The 16,740-nt window shown below is 38.9% G+C and overlaps 1 protein-coding gene across 2 annotated transcripts in view; it reads left to right on the top strand.

Moving 5' to 3' along the window:
- CLDN16 (claudin 16) overlaps nucleotides 1-16,740 on the top strand; it is a 74,646-nt gene that overhangs the window by 34,351 nt on the left and 23,555 nt on the right. Inside the window, exon 1 of one of the 2 annotated variants that reach the window (XM_082688572.1) lies at nucleotides 12,764-12,840. The exons of the other annotated variant lie outside the window; for it this stretch is intronic. The gene's annotated coding sequence lies outside the window, so the exon portion shown is untranslated. Of the gene's footprint in view, nucleotides 1-12,763; nucleotides 12,841-16,740 lie in introns of those variants that run through there. 2 annotated transcript variants of the gene reach the window in all.

The raw sequence follows: 16,740 nt of genomic DNA on the forward strand, positions 1-16,740 counted from the left end.
TGTCTTTTGAGAAAATGGTGACTCAGTCTCGTTATGATAAATAAAATCTTACGAAAGAATGGCTAGATAAATGACTAAGCCATCTTTGGTTTTGTTGAGACTTGTGTGTTCGAAAGAAAAACCAAATGTTATTTTCTGTTGCTCAAATAAATGTAGGTGTGGGTAGGTGAAACCTGTAATGATTCTATGTACTGAGTCAGAATTAGGACAAAGTTTCAAAGCAAATTTTATATCCTGAGAAAACCATGGGCATACAGAGTACATCCCCCTTCACCCTACATAGCTGACATTTCTTCTATATGAAGGAATGACAGTGTGGTGGAAATGGACAGAGCAATAAATGAGCCTTACAGGAAACATGGCTTCCAAATCTAGAGCTGTACTTGTACTTAAATAAGTTTGGAAAGGCGTCTTTCTCTTTTAGAAATGTGATATTCTATCTCTGCTATTTCATAAGTCTTTACAATTAGACTTAGAGATGTGTTTAAAAAAAAAACACAGAGAGTCATGTGGAGGTCTTGCTTTGTCTGCTTGAAAGTTCCCCTTTTAACTAGGAGAAGGGATAATTATGAAATTTTCTCCATGCTCTTTCTTAGCTATTTACTTTTGAACTTGCTAGTTAATTTATATGGGTCATTGTGACTTAGTATTTTGCAAACTTACTTTAATGAATGATTTTAGTGTCAAACATCTTGGTTAACACCACTACCAAGCTAATACCAATCATTAAGGCTCTTGGTAAAAGTTTAGGGTTGCATGGAGGTTCCTCAGAAAGTTGAAAATAGAGCTACCCTATGATCCAGCAATTGCACTACTGGGTATTTACCCTAAAGATACAAATGTAGTGACCCGAAGGGGCATGTGCATCAGAATGTTCATATCAGCAATGTCCACAATAGCTATCTTATGGAAAGAACCTAGATGTCTGTTAACAAATGCTGGATAAAGAAGATGTGGTATATATATACAATAGGATAATGTGCAGCCATCAAAACAAATGAAATCTTGCCATTTGCGACGACATGGATGAGACTAGAGGATATTATGCTGAGCGAAATAAGTCAATCTGAGAAAGATAATTATCATATAGTCTCCTTGATATGAGGAAGTTGAGAGGCAAAGTGGGGGATTTAGGGGGTAGGGAAGGAAAAAATGAAACGCGATGGGATCTGGAGGGAGACAAACCATCGGGGAAGGTATGTGCTATGGCGAGTGGTGTGTAAACCCGATGATTCACAGACCTGTACTCCCGGGGCTAATAATAAATTTATGTCAATAAAAAAATTTTTAAAAAGTTTAGGGATGCTAGATATAGCCATTCAAGTTGTACACTATTATTTGCAGGAACATAATTCACAAAAACTGTGATCTGAATGATAAACGAGATTTGTGTAATGTGGAATCTGCATAGATTTCTGTTGTGGACGTATTTTTATATAGGCAATCAGGTAGGTATGAATAAGCTATATATGTATCAGGGGGGTTATATTTGTCCGTAATAATTTCTTTAAAATATCCTCTGACACCATCAGTGACTCTTCTGCTATTCTACCCCTCCAAACTAGAAAATTTGTAGGTTCAGCACTATTCCAGGCTTTGAGAACAAGTGTTTCTTCATTAAGAAGAAAGCTTATAAATCATAAGCTAATAGTTCAGGCAGAAAGATTGAGTCAGACTCTTTGATGTTCTCAATTTGCCTACTAATACCTATTCTTAAAATTATAGTCTTGCCTTGTTTTTTGGTACCCGAATTACTAGTTGGTTTCCCTCTTCTAGTAGAAAGTAAATTATGAAGGTAAGCATTTTTTGCCTGCTGTTTTTAGTGATATAATTTTAGGCCATAACAGAGCCTTAAATTCAGTAGGTGCAAAAGATATAATTGTTAATTTATTAATTACTGGATAGAGCACTCTGCAATTCTGTCCAGCAGGGACAGAATTCAATTGGCAGCAGGGATTTTGTCTACTTTTGAACCCTGGTTCCGTGTCAGGCATCTGCACTCAACCTTCTACGATTCTCCTTTGTTGTTTATATTGCCAGCTTCCAGACTTTCTGACACTGGAGCCCATAAGCCTGCAGCCCCAGAACATCCACCTGGCTGGGTTGCTGCCTATCTGCGGGCACTGGTCTTTCTTTTCTGTGTTCTACCTCCTGAGGTGTTTGCCTCAATATCTCAGAGTATTTTGTTTGGCTATGAACACCTGCTCTAGTGTGAAATGCATCCATTTCATCTCTAGGTCCCAGGCCCTACATCTCAGCCTTCCTCAATTCCCCATAGATCATACCCTGACAGTACTTACTGTACTTGAAGCCTGGTTAATGAAAGATCTTTTATTTGGACAGAATTCAGAGATTTTGTTTTTCCTTTTCAACCCAAAGAATTGAAAAGCTTTACCAAAAAAAGGCAAGGCTCACTGTCAGCCAAAGAGCTCATCACCAGACGTTTTCAGGTTGGATATCAAGCTCCTTCATGGTCCCTAAACCTGGAACAACTTACCAACATTCTCTGAACCTGTTTCCTCAAAAGCACAGTGGCATTAAAGACCTAGCATTTATGGAAGTGCATAATATGGTTGTTGGCACGCAACAATTATCTGCAAATTAGCTTCCCTCCATTGTTTTCCTTAAAGGGAAACATAAAACCTGGGATTGGCAAAGTTCTGCTGTAGGTATCAAAGTCTACCAGATGCAGGTGGCTTTTATCTATTCAGCCTGCCAGGGCCTGCCTCCTGCCTCCTGCTCCATCCTGCCACCTCCTACTTCTTGGTTATTGGCATCAACCTTCTTACCACTGGTGTTTCCACCAGCATCTCAGATCTTACTGTGCGAGCTGATATCTGCAGGAACCTCAAAATTCAACCCTTGGGTTTGTTCTACCCTGTCATCCCTGACATTACCAGCCCAATAACTCCATTTCTCAGTGTCCTCTGCTTGGCATCTGGAGGGTGTAGGAAATCAGGGACTGGGGATTATGCTGAGTGAAATAAGTCAAGCAGAAAAAGCCAATTATCATATGGTTTCACTTACTTGTGGAGCATAAGGAATAACATGGAGGACATTAGGAGAAGGAAAGGAAAAATGAATTGGGGAAATTGGAGTGGAAGGCGAACCATGAAAGACTGGATTCTGAGAAACAAACTGAGGGTTTTGGAAGGGAGCGGTTGGGGAGATGAGTGAGCCTGGTGGTGGGTATTAAGGAAGGCACGTTTTGCATGGAGCACTGGGTGTGATGCATAAACAATCAATCTTGGAACACTGAAAAAATAAAATAAAATTTTAAAAAATAAAATAGGACTTTCAGGACGCTGAGAGCTCCCTTCCTTTCCTCCCCATGCTTTGGAAATTAGACTAAAAGTAGTGAAATGTTTTTTCCTAAAATAATGACCTGAGTTGGGGCTAAATGGTCTGAGTTGGGGCTAAACCCTGGGTCTTTGAGAGACTTTATACATCTTGTTCCTTGTTTCTCATCCATAACCTACCTCCATCTCTAGAATGTCACTGAGCCTATTAGCTAGCAAATTCTTACTTCAGAGTTATGATAAAAGAAACAGTTTAAGAATGATTTCATTAAGCATACGGGCATTAGAACATGTTATTTTAGGAGCGACTTATTTAGGAAAAAGAAATGCAGTCCCTGATTTCTAATCTGCTTGACAAGCTTAAGGAAAGAAATGCTGACTGAATTTTGTTTTTTAGTATAAACTTCTAATGGAGACTCTCCTTTTCTGAACTTTTTAGGTAGTAGATGTACCTCAAATCCTCAAATGTAGTTGTAATGCCTGGTATTTAACTACTTTACATTGCCCTAAAGCTATTATGCTCCAGATAGATTGTGGACCCCTAGAAAACAGACTCTTAATTGTCTTTGATTGTTCAATATCCAGTACAGTGCTCGGGCAACATGTTTTATTTATGAATAAATTCTTCAGAATCAAGGAGCAAAATAGAAAATATATTACTGGTTCTTCAGAATCAATCTATGACATAGAACGTACATGACAGACAAAAATGTACCCAAACTTTAAAAACATAAGACAGGCAGAGTATTTCTTTGTTATTCTGGTATGAGATTTGAGAAATCCTTAAACCCTTCCCCTGCAATTAAAGCCCCACCTTACTTGTTAGGAAAACCTGACCCCCCTTTTCTTTTTTTTGTAAGAAGAAACTTCTCATGGGCTGTCTCAGATACTTATCTTCCCTTATGGTGATAAAAGTAAGAACAGGGATTTTAGGCAGCAGAATTGGAGCTTGTTATGATATATCTCCTAGAATCATGGAACTCAGGCATAAAATGGTTCTAAAGAGACCAAAAAGCAAGTAAAATACTCCAGACACCAAAAATCTAGTCTGGTCTACCATGTGAGGGGTGGGGCCATGAATCACTGGGAACAGCAATAGGAATTTCTTTCTTTATTTTCCCTCCAACACTGAACACTGACAATAGCCTTTTTTTTGGGGGGGGGGTAGTTTCCACTTTGGCAGAGTTGGAGAACTTTAATGTGTACAAGGCTAAATGTATAAATTATCAATAAGGATTATGAATTGCTTTAGCTTGGAAAAAACTGGCAGCTTATGGAAGATGCCATCTAAAGGAGTGGCAGGCTGACTGTTTACTTGCTTCTCCTCCTGACCTTTCTAACATCCCAAAGCACTCCATTCTTCATCACTCTGCAGGACTGGACGCGTTGTTGGCCATCTGTTTGGAAAACAATCCTCTTGTGGTTGAACCTAATTCATACAGCACATGGAGTTCAGCATGCAAGATCTAAGAATTCGCTCCACTTTCAGGTACTGACTCATCTAGCTAGATCCAGGCACATCACTTACTGGACTTAATTTTTCAGCTGACAATCATTTATTAGACAAACAAACAAACAAATAATAACAGTTGTTAAAATAAACAAGAAAGAGTATTTTTTGGTTTAAAAGCAATACATAACAGAATTTTTTTTAATTTTACATATACTATATGATAAGTTCTAATACTATTATTTGCTCTAATTTTAAGGATCATTAATAGGAATATAAGCACAGATCAATTAGGTCTATCTTAGCATTTGGCTTATTCAAAGAGAAGATAGCAAAGTAGGATATAGTTAAATAAATTTCAATAGCAGGTCTTTGGACTACACATATATTTATTTTTAAAGAGGGACATATGCTTCCAAAACTTTCAAAGATACCTTATGTCTTATTGTGAAGGACTGTATTTATGTTTCTTTCCTTCCAACACCTAACCACTGTCGTTTTTATATATTCAGAAAGGTTGCTCAAACTCCAGCTAGTGAGATGCACTTTAAGATAAATGATAAGCAGTCCTACCTTTGCCTTTCACACGCAATTTGTGAAGGTCAAATAAATAGTGTTTGCTTAATAACTTACTGACAGCATTTTTGCAAATGTTAACTGACCAAAGGGATTTAGGCTGTTTCATTTTGTTTTACGGACTTGGCATTTAATTTTGCTTCAACTCCTGGGTTCTTTGGAATGTCAGAGCTATGAGTGTAGCCTCATTATAGATCTGAGTTGGGTCTTACTAGAGAAAACCATTGGCTATTGCAGGAGCTCAGCTGAAAGACCCACATGGCAGGAGGAAGAGGGAATGTTCTAGACATAAACAGGTCTTGTAAAGGAAGAAACCAGGTGTGTGTGTGTGTGTGTGTGTGTGTGTGTGTGTGTGTGTGCTGGAGCCCAGTTATATTTTAGAGAATGAGACATGTCTGCCCAAAGAGGATGGCAGAGGATTGAAAGAATAGAGTATGATGACACTACTTAAAATTATAGACATAAATTGATCCTGATGTTCTTCTGTACATTTGTTCATTCATCATTTATGTGTATAGCATTTACAGTTGATTCTAATTTCTTTATTTCAAGAGTCTTTCCTTGGGCACCTGGGTGGCTCAGTGGGTTAAGCTGCTGCCTTTGCCTCAGGTCATGATCTCAGGGTCCTGGGATTGAGTCCCGCATCGGGGGTCTCTGCTCAGCAGGGAGCCTGCTTCCTCCTCTCTCTCTCTGCCTGCCTACTTGTGATCTCTCTCTGCCTACTTGTGATCTCTCTCTGTCAAATGAATAAATAAAATATATTTTTTTTAAAAAGAGTCTTTCCTCTACCCAACAAGATATTTGTGGGTTAATTAAACATGAGTACTCACTAGGTTTTCCATTTCTAAAAGATTTAGCTTTTCCAACTGAATGGTTATCTTCCTCTGGTCGCCTGCCTTCTTTAAACCTTGTCTATTTCTTCACTCTTCTTCTTTTTTTTAATCCCTGATAAAGTTACCCAGCTCTAAATTTCTGTCTCTGTTGACCCTGTATCTGGATTTTAGATCATCACTTTGGGAACAATAATTCCAGGAACCACCAACTTCACCTTGCCAAGCATCACATCCAGTTCTTGTGTACTGCTTTTACTGATAAGTCCTACAGAAGAGATCTTGAAACTGAAGGGACATTGGAATTAGGTGATTGAGGCACAATTTGCAAACAAATATACATCACTGACTTCAGAATAAGTTTTTTTCAGATTTATTTATGATGACAAATCTTGTATCATTGTGCTAGTTATGTCCTACTCCCACCTTCTGAAACCTCATCGCTCTTCCTGTTGGAGACACATACACACACACGTGTGTGTGTGTGTGTGTGTCCTAGATTTTTGTTTGAGAATCAGAAGTCTTTATATATGAGATCAACTGAAGATTATTAGATGTATTTCTGTGGAATGTTGCATTTTATGTAGGCATAAGGATTTTATTCTGGGAACCTCAGTGATAGGAAAAATTAGAAAATTTAGTCTATTAAAGAAATATAAATTTTGCTTTAATTCAACAAGTATGAATGGGGTATGTTGATAATTACTGAAAGAATCACAAAACTGAAAAGATTTACTCTGACTTCAGAAGTTCAGAACTCAGTGGGAGAGAAGCCCAAATACATAAATATTGTTCAAGCTATAAAGTGTTGCAAAAGAAAAACAAAAATATCTACCATAAGGATACCTGATGTGGTGAGCCCTGGGTGTTATACACAACTGATAAATTATCAAAATTAATGATGTACTATAAGTTGAAATTAATTATGTCCTATAAGTATGTTTGAAATTAATGATGTAGTATAAGTTAGATAACTGAATTTTAAAAATCTACCATGACAATATACAGTAAGAAGAGATCAGCTTTAACCAAGAGGGTTTGAAAAGCTTATCAGAGAATAAAGGAACAAATATGCTTATACTGCAGGCATAGGCAACATTTTGAGAAAAAAAGCTCAACTTTTTCTCAACTGATTTGCCAACTTCAATTATTCAGGCAACCATGATTAACAACCTAATACTAGCTGTTGGTAGAGATCTAGAAGGCACGTCTCTGCCAATAAGGAGCTCCCAACCTCATTAGGAGAAGAGACACAATTACAGTCTGTTAAAGGATGCCATTGGAAAATATAGGCTCTAAGGAGTCTAAGACAGTGTTTTCCCAAAATCTCCCAGAGATCCTGTAAGAAATTATGATGCTGGAAATCACAATCACTCTGGGTATCTGCTTTTTGATAACAACTCTTCAGGTGATTCTGATGATCAGTTTTAAAAGTCAATCACCTATGAAATAATGAAACCTACATCCAGATGGAGGGAGACTAGTTAGTAAAGCAGTGAGCAAGGGGAAGGAAAGGGATCTCCTAGACAGAGGAAAAGGCTTTGTCCAGATTCCAGAGAGTGTTATTGGATCAAAGAAACTGCATGTATATTAGGGGGTCATAGTTGGTGAATCTAGAGAAGAAAAGGGTCATATTGGAAAGATCTTGCATGCATGATAAATAATTTGCATTTTCTATTGATAATAATGAGAACCTTTGGTGGTAGAGGAGTGCAATTAGGTAAAGGAGGTATCAATGAATTGTTGCTAATGCATTTGATCTCCAAGAAAATTTTTTTTCACATTTGAATTTTGTGGTTGGAACATTTCATTAAAATGCAAGGTCACATGATTAGTCTCCCAACCATAAGAATTTTTACTCCTAGGCCCCATTTTTAATCATATCACTTTTAGCTAGTTTCATCCAGGTAAATCAGTTTGGCTTAGTAGAACTTGGTTGATCAATGTAGTTGATTTCTGGCAAAAATAAATAAATAAATAAATAAATAAATAAATAATAAAATAAACAAAACATTGCCCACCAATGTTTTGATCATGTATTTAAATCTCCTTACCTATGCAAGAGCATCACTTAATAGTCTGCATTTGATGTATGCCATTAACAACCATAATCTACTCAGATAACTCTGTGCATTCTAATTAGTGATCTTTGATTACAAAATAATACAATAAAATTTAACTTTTAGGCATTTGCTGTGAGAAGGTGTGTGTGCACGTGAATCTTACAGGCATGGTCGAAAGTGACAAATGGAAACGATTTGGGTCCTATCTACCATTGTGTCACCTTGGTTAAGATACTTTCCTGGAGTCTTATTTTCTTCATCTGCAAAATGAGATGGCTAAAAAGATTATCTCCAAGATAGTCCTCTGATTTTAATCATGGGTTTCCAGTGATCTAGTAGGAAAGAGTCTGGTGCTAATGTAAGACAGAAGTCTACATTACCCAGGGGTACTAACACCTTGTTCTCTTGGGTCAGTCTGACCCAGGATCCCAGCACCATTATGTACTAGCGTAAAAACAGGGATAGTCACCTGTTCCCTCACTCATAACATGTGTGTTTATAATAGCAATGGTCTCTTCTGATCATTGGGAGAATGGAAAGACATGATATTTGAAAAGCAATGAGCTCAGTCTATGTCACGTAATAAGCCCTCAATAAATGTTTGCAATGATAATAATAATTATTATCATGATATATATTATTATATTATTATTATTATAAGCCAAGAGTTAATATTCATTCAAAGCAGAGAGTACATACAAATGTGGGCCTCACAGTGTACTCATAAGAAGATAACATTTGAGACAGTCCTTAAAGACTGAAGAGGATTGCAGTGAGTAGGTCTATGAGAGAGAGGGGAGAGGCCAGAGTGGAAAGAGAAAGTCTTTCTAAAGGAGGGTAGAACTTTACGATGTTTCTACAAATGTGTACAATAGGACACAAAGTACAATAGAGCCTTCCACCTTGCATGAGTGATGTCACTTGATTTTACTGCCTCCCTGAGGGCAGATTGGTTGGAACTATTTCACTGATAAATTCAAATGAGTAAAGTGACTTGCTTCATAGTTTCAGTAGAGAGTTTTTGTAGTACCAAGATGATAATCCAAATATTTATGAGTGCCAGGCCCTGTGATTCTACCTATGCAATCTTACATTGATCTTACATCTGAATCCCCCATTAAGATTCAATGGAGTCAGGATTTGGACTCCAGGGACCAGGTGGAGCAGAAGCCTACCCCTGAATATTTGCCAGGTGTGAGTGGGCCTTGATCTTCTCAGAAGGACTTCCATTTCCCTGACTCATCTCTGTTGGCTTTTAGACTTTCCATTGGACACCTGCCTATGTTCCACTTTGACTGTCTGAAATCCAAACTCGGATTCTGCCACTGTCTAGTTCTATCAGTTTGGTTAAACCACTGGACAAATGGTCCTCATTTTCCTCATCTGCAAAATGGTGATATGATGCCTTTCTAATTATGTCTTAAATACAAAATGAAATAATGTAAGTGAAAATATTCATGAAATACAGTTAAATATAATAACTAAGTTGATAGAAAGTTCTTTCCATTAATTCTTTAAAAACTAGTATTTGGGGTGCCTGGATGGATCAGTGGGTTAAAGCCTCTGCCTTCGACTCAGGTCATAATCCTGGGGTCCTGGGATCGAGCCCGATATTGGGCTCTCTGCTCCACAGAGAGCCGGCTTCCTCCTCTCTCTCGCTGCCTGCCTCTCTGACTACTTGTCTGTCAAATAAATAAATAAAATCTTTAAAAAAAAAAAAAACTAGTGTATAGAACTTTTATTCATTTGAAGCAGAGGTAAAGAAATTTACTTGAAGTTTTGTTTTGTTTTGTACCTCAGTTACATAAATTGACTATCTACAATGTTTTGTTTTGTACCTCAGTTACATAAATTGACTATCTACAATGGTGAAACTTACTGGGCAATTGTTAAAGCTCCTTCATTATCATACAAGCTAAGTGTACTTTGAACTGAGCCAAATATCTGGAATTCTAGCTCAGTATTTTCTACTAAATGTCCTGACTTTTAAATGTAAAATATATTCCAAATAAACTATACTGTTACTGGGCCATTGTAGAAAGATTTATTTAGAATGTACATAGTAAATTTTTATCTTTATCTGACAGAGAGAAAATATCTATTAAGAGCTAAATATTATTGGGTATCCTTCCCCTACCAGAATATGTTATTCTCTAATGAGTTTCCTGCATGATACCTGACACATGGAACTGATTTATTAATTTATTCATTCACTCAACATATATATATTGGAATTCAATAAAACTAGGTAGTTTCTATTTCTAGGAAGTTTATATTCTTCAACCAACAAACAGCCCCAATATGTGAGATTTTACAATGATGTAATAATAATCACTGTAGTCAGCATTGTTGAACATTTATTTATTTTTGTTTATTTTTTAAAGATTTTATTTATTTACTAATTTGAGAGGCAGTCTTATGGGAAGAATTCTGTCTTGCTGGGAGGGAGCTTAGTTTTGTTCTACTCAGGCCTTCAGAGGATTGGATAAGACCCACTCACATTAGGGAGGACAATCTACATTACTTAATATATGGCTTTAAATAATGATCTCATCCCACACACCTCACAGAAACATCCAGAGCAATGTTTGAGCAAACCTCTGGGTACCCTGTGACCCACTCCTGTTGATAACAAAGTTAACCATCACAAGATGGATAGAGAAAATATCAGGAAGGAAAAATTATGTCCCATGTCATTAATAACAGGCTTTCTATAAAAGGCATCCTGAAAAATAGACAGGTTTGGGATAAGTAGATGCGGGGGTTTCGTGGGGTTCATTCCTGAAGACATAGCAAAAGGAGTGAAGATATAAAGTCAGGAAATGTCAGGGTATTTGTGGTTCCAGCAGTGGTCACTTACATGGAGCACAGAGTAGGATATGGAGAGGGAATAGCAAAATGTCCCCACTATACTCTCTTCCCCCTGAACAATCAAGTCCTTTGCATTTCTATTCTCTTTTCACTCCATAGTGCTTCTCCAGCTCAAGACCGACCGTGAAAATAATGCTGGACATATAAAGTGTAGATAGATTATGAAAATTTAAAAAAACAACTAGGCTGATAAATTTGTTGCTAAATGAGTAGGATTTTAGGTCACGCATCAAAGAAATCAGAGAGCCAATCAAGGCATGGAGTTGTGTCTTCCTGGTGAGTGGAAGAAAACAGGTCTTACAAGCTGACTGATACAAGGCAGGGGCCCTGGAACCAGAGTTGAGCAGGATGGGATGTAGGTTATTCAGACCGGCCAGGAGGGGGAGTACAAGCTGTGTCCTGAGGACAACCGAAGGTAAAATCTAGGGGATTTTGTTAATTGGCAAGTCCAAGGGTCAGTACTGGGATTTTAAATGACAGATAAATTCCAAAGGCTCTGAATCTAGGAAGCCGCTGGAAGACAGAGCACTGGTAAGAGGGGAGGTGGGGCAAAGAGCAAGGGAAAAAGTGAAGGAAATTTCCTAAAAATATAATTAATTGACTAGGCGTTTATATTTGCTTCCCCGGGATGCCTGGTTGCTGGAGATCACTCTGGTTAAAGGCTAAGGATTAGGGCAGATAGGAATTAAGTTCACAGGTAGCAATAAAAAGGGATGCCCCTTGGTCTCTCTGCTACTTGATCACTTTTGCTTTCTCGTCTAAAACCTTCACTGACTCCACAAATCGCAAGTTAATCCATGCTCTTCAATCTGGAATTGAATATGTTCCACAATGTGACCATAACCTGCCACTCCAGCTTTACTTTTTCTCTACTGCCCTAAACATATACTGAACCATGGATATACCAGAGCACTCAGTGTTTCTTCATCTTATACTTTCTCCTCCTACCTCTGGGCCCTTAATAACATTGTTTTATCACTGATGTCATTTTAGCACCAGTGTACTGAATGAAACTAGAAGTCAGTACTCCACTCTTGATAGGAACTTTCTCTGTGCAGTTGTCATCCCTGAATGCTGAACTAAGAGTACATTAATTGAGCTCACTGTATTGTAAGGGTGGGTCCAGCGGTAGGGACAAGGACGCAGCCTGACAGTTTATAAGAGCATTTCCTACAGCTTCTTGACAATTTCAGTGTTTCCTTGCCCAGCATGGGTTAAGGATACATTGAACAACCACCATTCATATAGCCTTTGTCATTTAAAAAGGCGAGCTGAAATGGACTCAGTACATGGATACTTACGTATGTGGAGAGAAAACAAGGATGAAAGGCAAAATAGTGAAAAAACATTAGTAATGGCAAATTGAATGTGCTGGAGTGAATTGGAAAAAGTTCAGCTTGTGAGATCAAGCCTGATTCTGTTAGATTCACTTAATACCCCTTTAAAACTGAACATAAGGATATATATGCAAGGGCATAGGCCAGTCAAGAGAAAAGTTTCATGTCGGGATGGCTTTTTGAATTACGTGGTAACCTGAAAAGGAGTAAAATATGAACCTTTGATGCCAGGTTTATTCTAGCACGGTTCACCCAAAGCACCCTTGAAGCATGGATTGTACTGTACAGTGATGAAATCTTATTTTTCCAGGTGAAAAAAAATTACAGAACAAATACTGGTGTATGCACTGAATGATTCACTGGGCCATCTCTGTCTGAGGCTTGGCTTGAGGAAAACCTCACATTCTATGTAAGGTAAGAGATAAATTAAGAGCATAAAATTTTGAGGGCATCACGCTCTCCCAAGCATTCTCCACAATGGAGAGTTCAAATATTCCATCATGAACGGATTCATGAACTCTCTACCAATGGTGATCCTTCTTCTATTTGAATATCTTCAATGTCAAGAAACTCAGCAGAAGAGACCATTTCCTTTCAGTCATTTCTAATTTTTGGAAAATTTTCCCTTAATTGAACCCAATTCTACCTTTCTATGCTTTTAAATATTTTTTAGTTACATTCTCTGAAGCCTCCCAGAAAGATCACCATTTCTTTCCCACACAGCAATCGCCTTATTATTTAAAACCCACTACCATGTTTACTGTCTCCTTTATTTAGACTTAAAATGCTGTCTTCACCCTAATGTTATGCAGCCGTACCTAATATGAGATACCTATGAATCTCCTCCTTACTAATTTCACTAACTGGAAGCTTCTCCTCTAGATGGGCTCCAGTTGACCTTAAATGGTGGTACTCAGAATGAAACACAACAAATTCCAGCATGATCTAGCTAGGATGACTACTAGAATTCCATCTAACATCACATAAGCCCATATAATAGGCTTTTCAATTGGATACATTTTAGTCTCAGTTTCAACTGAGGTCACTAGATGATAAGTACCCTATTCCACAATGATACAAGAGACCCCAGGCAGGGGTTGCAAAAGAGATGTCTTAGAACCCGTGTCACAACTCTTAGTGGCCCAGCTATTTCAGCCCTGCCCATGCATCTCCCAACCCCCACCATCATACGAGGTGAACTTCAAGAAAGTAGATAAATTATTAGGAGATATTTTTGGAGCCTGCTGGTGGTATGTATTGAGTCCCACTTCCCTGTCACTATGAAGAAGGGTGAGACTTCCCAACTTCACTATATGCCTAGGGAAAGGGGTTTCAACTCATCTGCTCTGATATCATAGTTCATTGGTTGCTTCTTATTTTCCAGACATGGAGATTAAGACCTTGAAAAATGTTACTTATTTCTCACAGCCATCTTAAACAGAATGCATAATTCTCATTTTATTGAGCAGGCAATTAAGTAGCTTGCCCAGGAGCTCACATGTGTTAAGTAGCTTAGCCTGAACTCGAGTTTGCCTGACTCTGAGGTCCAAGCTTTTAACTACTGATTTATTTTGCTATTGGTTATAGTCAGCTTGACCCTTTCACCACAGCTACTGATTTTACTGTGTAAGGTTTTCCAGTGGGCTCTGGGAAATTAAAAATGAATGAGAAGATTATTCACAAGTTGTGGTGTAAATCAACTATTCCTTCTAAGGACTTGTACTATTATAAAGAGCTTAGAAGGGACAGTTTGTGACACTAACCGAAACAACGGAGTTAACCTGAAAACCACTTGCGGTCTTTCTCAACAGAAAATGCAGAGCTGCTTCCACCTAGAGGCCAACAGGAGAGCTGCAGCCTTTCCTGTCCTACAATGCACTGCTTTCATTAACCAGCAGCCCAGCCGCTAGGCTGAGGACGCCACGCCCCACCTCACCGGATGGCTCTAAAGCTTCAGCCAGGAGTAGGGTGGGTCCCAGGGAACACAGTGTATATGAGTGGATCAAAATGTCTTGGGGAGCTGTAAAGATCATAGCACCCCTTCTGCCAGCCTAGGATTGATCCTGGGGGACCCTGGAGGGTTCAGAAAGACCAACTCCAACCTTACTTCCTCTTCTGTGAAATGTGGGAGCTGGGAAGATTCAATTCAATTCAGCTGGTGTTTGTTAAGACCTACTGCATGCCAGGCAGAATTTTCAGCACTTGGGATGCGCTGGTGAACAAAACAAAGCTGTCTTCGTGAGGCTCAGATGAGATAATGCATTTGAAAATATTTTGTAAACACTGCTGTGCCACATGCACAGTGATAATTGTCCTCTGTGTTTCTACTGCATCAGGAAGCTCTGTCTGTTTCTAACTAATGTGCCCGGGATCCAAGAAGGAAAGTGCTATCCTGACTCAGGGTAGGAAAGACTTCATGGTGGAATGTGTGTGCATTTCTAAGGAAGATTTCAGTGTGCAAACACCTATGAGGATGGCAGGTATAGAAGCAGAACAAGTCGCTCAAAAACCTAAACAGACAATTCCGTGCAGCACACATTTATGGACAGATGACTCTGACTTCAGTCCTAGGCTAGGTTCTGGGGACACAGAAAACATGGACGATGAAAGACTTGGTGCCCTTCTGTGAGAAGTTACGGTGAATGGCCCAGAGCCAGGCTCACAGTGTGAAGTGAACAACTCCACTCAGGTGACTCTGGATTCAGACTTACGTTATAAATCCCCTTTCCTATTATGGCCTCACCCTAGAAATAACATTGAGAACTGATTGTCTTGTGTTATTCTCTAAAAGTACCAAGGTTTTTGTTTCTTTGTTTGGTTTGGTTTTGGTAAAGATTTTATTTATTTATTTATTTGACAGAGAGATCACAAGCAGGCAGAGAGGCAGGCAGAGAGTGAGGGAAGCAGGCTCCCTGCTGAGCAGAGAGCCCGATTTGGAACTTGATCCCAAGACCCTGAGATCATGACCTGAGCCGAAGGCAGAGGCTTAACCCACCGAGCCACCCAGGCACCCCCAAAAGTACCAAGGTTTTGGTTCTGGAACAGTTCTATAGTTGCAGGAATAGTACCACCTCCTTCAACTGTTACAGAGCCTGGACCGGATCCTGGCGGAAGAATGAAGCGGCACTTGGGGACTTTGGAGGATCGTAGGTTTATTTAACACCAGTAGGCTCAGAGGAGGTTGTTCTCCAAAGGTCTGAGTCCCAAGCACAAGCAGGGAAAGGAATTTATACCCTTCTACTTCTGCATGCGTGGTACTTTTGGCGCATGCAGGAAACCGGGTAGGAAAGAAGAACCCAGAAGGTCTGGAGCTCCCTTGCTGGTTTGGTCAGCCATCTTAAAGAGTACAGTTTTTCCCTATTACAACCATTAACAATGTCCAGTACAACTTGGGGAATTAAACAAATTAAGTTACATTCTGTGTCTTTTCTGTGGAAGAATCTCCCAAGATACATGTGTCCATGTGTGTGTTTACTTGTTGATCATACAACACACTCAGTGTTTTCTCCCTCTCTTCATCTTCTCCATTAAGTCCTGATACCTGGATCTCGGACCTGCTATTGGCTCAGGAGGGAAGTGATGGTACCAAAGATACAATTCCAACATCTCCCTTCCCATACCTTTGTGATCTATAGTATTTGATTCTGAAAAGTAGCATGCTGGTTTTAATGCTGATTTTTCTTCTGTTCTTTTTAGTCTCTCAAAGCATGGTCATCTGTTTCAGAATCAGAATTTTATACAAGACATTTGTAATGCATGAACACCTGCCCCCCACCCCGTGCCTGATTTCCTGAATTCAAATCTTTGAGGTTGGAGCCCCCACTTCTGCATTTATAACAAGTGACTTTGGAGATTCTACGGTACACGGAAATTTTAGACCCATTGCCCTGGGTGCACTGTTACAGAAAGAGCTCATTGTGAAAAGTCCCTGGGTGGAAAGCTAGCTACTAAGTCCGGGACTTTTCCTGTAATGTGTTATATGCTTTTGGAATGGGTTTCTTCTCCCAGATCAATAGAGCGTGAACATTTTAGATTTTAGGGCACAGGGAAAGATTTGTGACTCACCAAAGTAGCATGTGTGCACTGTAGCTGCCTTACACCATAGGTAATTCCATTTTTTGAATGAGTACTTTAAAAACCAAAAATTATTTTTCCCAACTGGTAATCAAAATAAGTCAATAAAATTTAAAGTAAAATTGAAGTCATCCCTAATGCAGCTTATAAATTAATGATTACTGTCAACATATATATCCTTGTTTTCGGTGACAATTGGGTTTATAGTCCAACATACGGTTTTGCATCAACTTTTGCATT

This window comes from Mustela nivalis, assembly GCF_964662115.1.
Source record: "Mustela nivalis genome assembly, chromosome: 1".
Taxonomy (NCBI): domain Eukaryota; kingdom Metazoa; phylum Chordata; class Mammalia; order Carnivora; family Mustelidae; genus Mustela; species Mustela nivalis.